Consider the following 4,829-nt stretch of genomic DNA (forward strand, 5'->3'; position numbering starts at 1 on the left):
ATGTTTCTTTTCGCATGGGTTGAGTGTTGCAAAACTCTTTTAGCTTTTGCTTGTCTGTGAAGTTCTTTACCTCTCCTTCTATTCTAAAGGATAGCTTTGCTGGATAGAGTATCCTAGGCTGCATTGTTTTGTTTTGTTTTGTTTTGTGTTTCATTCAGGAATTTCAATAGATCTTGCCAATCCCTTCTGGCCTGACGTGTTTGTGGAGAGAAATCCGCTGAGAGCCTTATGGGGGTTCCCTTGGAACTCACTCTTTGTTTTTCTCTTGCCTAAAGGCATTTAGGATCATTGCTTTCTCCTTGACTCTGACCATCTGGATTAGGATAGGTCTCGGTGTGGGTCTGTTTGAGTTCTCCCTGTTTGGCACCCTCTGAGCCTCCTGGACTTGGATATCGGATTCCTTCTTTAGAGCTGGGAAATTTTCAGTCATGCTTTCTTCAAATACCTTTTCGACCCCCTTGCTTCTCCCTTCCCCTTCTGGAACCCCTATTGTGCGTAGATGGGCACGCTTTCGATGGTCCCGTAGGTCCCTGAGATTGTTTTCGTTGTTCTTTATTTGTTTTTCTCTCAGCTGTTCTGATTGGGTTCTTTCTGTTGTCCTGTCTTCTGGGCCACTTATTCGCTCCTCGGTGTGATCTAGCCTCCTTTGGACAGCCTTTAGACCACTTCTCATGTCAGCCAGTGAGCTGACCAGTTCTCCTTGACTCTTCTTTAGAGCTTCGATTTCGTTTTTGACGTACAGTATACATCTAAACACTATCACTTGGAGTTCCTTCGGTACTTGGATCTCTCCTTTTTTGAAATCTTGATCTAGCAGGCCATCCGTGTCTATTTTGTGGATCGTGCTTTCAGGGAATTTCTCTGGCTCTTTTCATTGGGAGTGGTTCCTCTGCTTCCTCATGCTGCTCCTATCTCTCTGGCACTGTGGCTTAAGGAGTATCAGTTATCTATTGTGGTCCTTAAGGAGTTTAGGTATTTATCTAAAGCCTATACAGGAATAAAACTTTAAAAGGGGGGGAGAGGGAGAGGGAGAGGGAGAGGGGGAGAGAGAGAGAGAGAGAGAGAGAGAGAGAGAGAGAGAGAGAGAGAGAGAGAGAGAGAGAGAGGGAGGGAGGGAGGGAGAGGGAGAGGGAGATAGAGGGAGACGGAGAGGGGGATAGGGGGAGAGAGAGAGACAGAGACAGAGACGGTGGGAGGGGGAGGGGGGTGGGGGAGCCGGATTTTAAAAGAATGGAGGAAAAAAAGGTTTGAAAAGAGTGTACAAGCAATAATAGAAGAGCAAGTGGAAGCAGAAGAGCGATCGAGGTGAGACGTCTTCTAAAAGCCTTTAAAAAATAGAAAAGATCAGAAAATAAAACACAATTGTTTCAAAAGTAAATTTTTAAAAGGTAATCGGAAATAAAACAGACTTTAACAAGAGATAAAACACAGGATTTGAAAAGGAGGGAGAAAGAAAAGGTTTGAAGACACTGTGTAATCAATAATAGAAGAGTAAGTGGAAGCAGAAGAGCGATCGAGTTGAGACGTCTTTTAATAACCTTAATAAAAAGGAGAAAAAAGATCGAGAAACGATATCTGAAACCTGTAAATAATCAATAACAGGAGATCTAAACCAAGAGAAGAGAAAAAGGAAAGGGGGTGGATGTTTAAAAATAATAATAATAAAAAGATTTTCAAGGAAACATTTAAAAGGGATTAAAACCGTCAACGTAGACGACTGTTCAAAAGTCAAGGTTAAAAAGGTAACAGAAGGTAAAACCGATAGAAGAGAGATTAAAAAAGAGAAAGGAAAAGGAAAAAAAAAAAGGGGGGGGGGGGGACGTGTTCCCGGCACCGCGGTCGGATGCTGCGTTCCTCCCGGGAAGGAGGGTGGCTGGCTGGCCGCCCGCCCTCTCCCGGCCCCGGTCGTTCCGCTGCTCCGTGCGGCTGTGTGCTCCGACTCGGGTCGGCGGCGCTCCTCTCCGTAGGTGGGCTCGGGGAAGACCGTGGAACCGCCCCGCCCCTAGCTGCGTCCCAAAACTCGGCTCCTTCTTAGTCATGGTGGCGCGAGTTCTCTGAGGTACCGGGGCAGAAATATCCTATCTGCCTCGGGCTGTAAACGAATCTCAGTCCTGCCTAGAAGGCTGCGGAGCCCCCGGGTGCGGATTCGAGTCTCGGCCCCGCCCCCGCCCGCATGCTGCACGCCAGAGGCTATGGCGGCTGTGGCTGCGTCCCGCCTCTCTTCTCGCGAGAAGCGCCGGTGATGGCGCCGCGGATCTGAGGAGACGGAGGCTACGGCGCCCCTCCCCCCAGGGCACACCGGCCGTGTTGCTTTGCCTTTCTTTTCCCGTCATGTATGGGGGGGGCGGGTTGTTCTGCTCTGTATCCCCTCCCGGCCGCCGCCCCGGTCCTCCGCCCGGCTCGTGCGGCCTGTCCCGGCCCCTGGCTGCCGGCCTGCGACTCGGGCTGGGTGTCGCGGGGACCCTCTGTGCCCGTTTCACTTGGGTCGGTCGGTCAAGGGGTGCTCTGGGTAGATCTGAGGCTCGGGGGCGCCCCCTCCGTCCCGTCGGCCTCTCCGTTGGAGAGGGGCAGTTTTGGCGAACGAGCCCTATTCCTCCTCTGCCGCTCCCTCCCCGCGGGACCGGTCCCTCCCGCACTGTTTTGCTTTTTACTCTTTCTTTTCTCCTTTTCTCCTACCAGATTTTGGGCGTCTTTGTCTTTCGAAGAGGGCGGTGTTCTGTCGGAGTTCCGCAGGTGCTCTGATTGGCCAAGTGGGTCCGTCGATGTGAGTTTTGGTGTATTTGTGGGAGAGGGTGAGCTACCAGTGTCCTTCTACTCCGCCGTCTTGCTTCTCCGCGGGTTATTTTTGAAGAGTAGGTGCTGGGGATTGAACCCTGGGCCTTTATTTTTTGCATGCTAAGCACGGGCTGTACTGCTGGATCTCTAGGCCCTCCCCACCGCAACACCCCCCCCCCCTTTCCCACCGCCTCCATAGTACTCGATGAATCTCCTGACTAGATATCTATGCTTCCTTGGAATGGGGCCGTCCGTTTCTTCATCGGATGGATGGACGTCTGTGGATTCGTCTCGTTTCTCTCCACTGCGGTGGGTGGCATCGGGGCGTGGGGTGGGGTTGAGTGGCGTGGGCTGGGAACTGTTCTTCACGTGTAGAGGTGGAGCGGAGCGATGAGGATGGTGACTTTTTCCCCCGAGTGCTCACGCCGGGTGATGGAGGCCTGTGGTCTCACTTGGAAGAGGACTCGGGTGACTGGAACAGAGCCCGTGTGGGGTCGTTGTGGAGGGAGGAACTCCACCCCCCCAGCCCCAGCCCCAGCCCCAGCCCCGGCACTTGTACCTCATCGAGGGACGGTCGGCCGAAAACAAATGAAAGCTGTCAGAGGTGGAGGTGGGGGTGGGGGTGGGGGTGAAGGGGTGGGTGTGTGTGTGTGTGTGTGTGTGTGTGTGTGTGTGTGTGTGTGTGTGTGTGTCCCCGTTCCCCGTACCACAGTCCCTGGTCGAGGCCCCCCGAGCGGAGAAACGCACGCCAGGCCGTCCGTGCTCCTGGTTGTCCGGCCGCGTGTCCCCGCCGCCCAGAGATCCCGAACCGTCCCGCTCGCTCCCCTGCCGGGTGCCGTGTGCCACCTGCCTGTCGGCCGGGCGCTATTTTAGACACTGCGAAGAAGTCGGCCGGACGGCCGGGCCGGGCCGGGCCGGGCCGGGCCGAGCCGAGCCGAGCCGAGCCGAGCACGTCCAGGCCGAGGTGGGTGGTGCTGGGTTCGGAGGAGTGGGGTACAAGCGGGAGGCGGGCGTCGATGGAGGGGAGGGGGAGGAGGAGGGGGAGCAGGGATGACGATGGGCTGGGGGGCTTGGCGTGTGGGGTGGGGGTGGGAGGGATGGTAGCCATCCTATGACTTTCTCTCCCCACCCCGCCTTTGGCAAGTCTGTTAGAGTGACGAGGTTGTGCTGGTTTCTGGCTGGTGCACACCATAGTGATTGTGTTCTTCTTTTTCCTGGTCTTTTTCAGGAACCCTCGTCCCGAGGGACTGAATCTAGTGCCCTGTGCTGCGCGGTACGACCTAGGGGTCGAATCTGCCAGGAGAGGTCTTACAAGGATCTGGAGGATCCTGGAAAACTGCTACCATCCGGAATCCTACATGGATATTCAAGATCTTGCGGATGGATGGACGGACGGAAGACGGATCGAATGGAGGCCCCGCCCCATCCCCTGGACCCCTTGGCCCAGGAGGATCGTGATGGGTCTGGAAAGGACTCTTCCGACGAGGGTCTCGGGATAGACTTTCTCGGTCCGCGGAAGGTGTTTCTGCACAAAGAGGAAGAGAGGGGCGTTCTCGGCAGGAGAGCCCGAACCGCCTCCTTTCAGGGATCCGCTCCAGTCTGGGTCGGGGTCGGGGTCAGAACGCGACCACCGACGGCTCCCCTCCCTCGTCTTGGCTCTCCAACTTGGGAAACCCTCCTCCCTGCCCCCTCACCCATCTTCTCGTCAGCCTGCCTCCAGCTTCCCCGTGCCAACTACCTCTCTCATGCTGCCGGACTTTCCTCCCCCTTGGGCCGCCAGGAAGCTCTCCCACTCCTCCACGTGCTTTGGCTTGGAATCCCTGACAAACACAAGCGGTGCTGGAGGGCGGGGCCGGGGGGCGGTGGCAGAAGGACTCCCTTCATCTTATGGGAGCGACTTTTATCTCCATAGGTGGCGATTGAGAAAACACATAAAATCACTCAGAAGAATACCCATGTGTAGTCTCCCGGACCTAGATCCGTGTCTGTCTGTCTGTCTGTCTCTCTCTGTCTCTCTCTCCATTTCGCTATTCTGTGTGTGTGTGTGTGTGTGT

The sequence above is a fragment of the Vicugna pacos genome, unplaced genomic scaffold, assembly GCF_048564905.1.
Source record: "Vicugna pacos unplaced genomic scaffold, VicPac4 SAC-SAT, whole genome shotgun sequence".
Classification (NCBI taxonomy): domain Eukaryota; kingdom Metazoa; phylum Chordata; class Mammalia; order Artiodactyla; family Camelidae; genus Vicugna; species Vicugna pacos.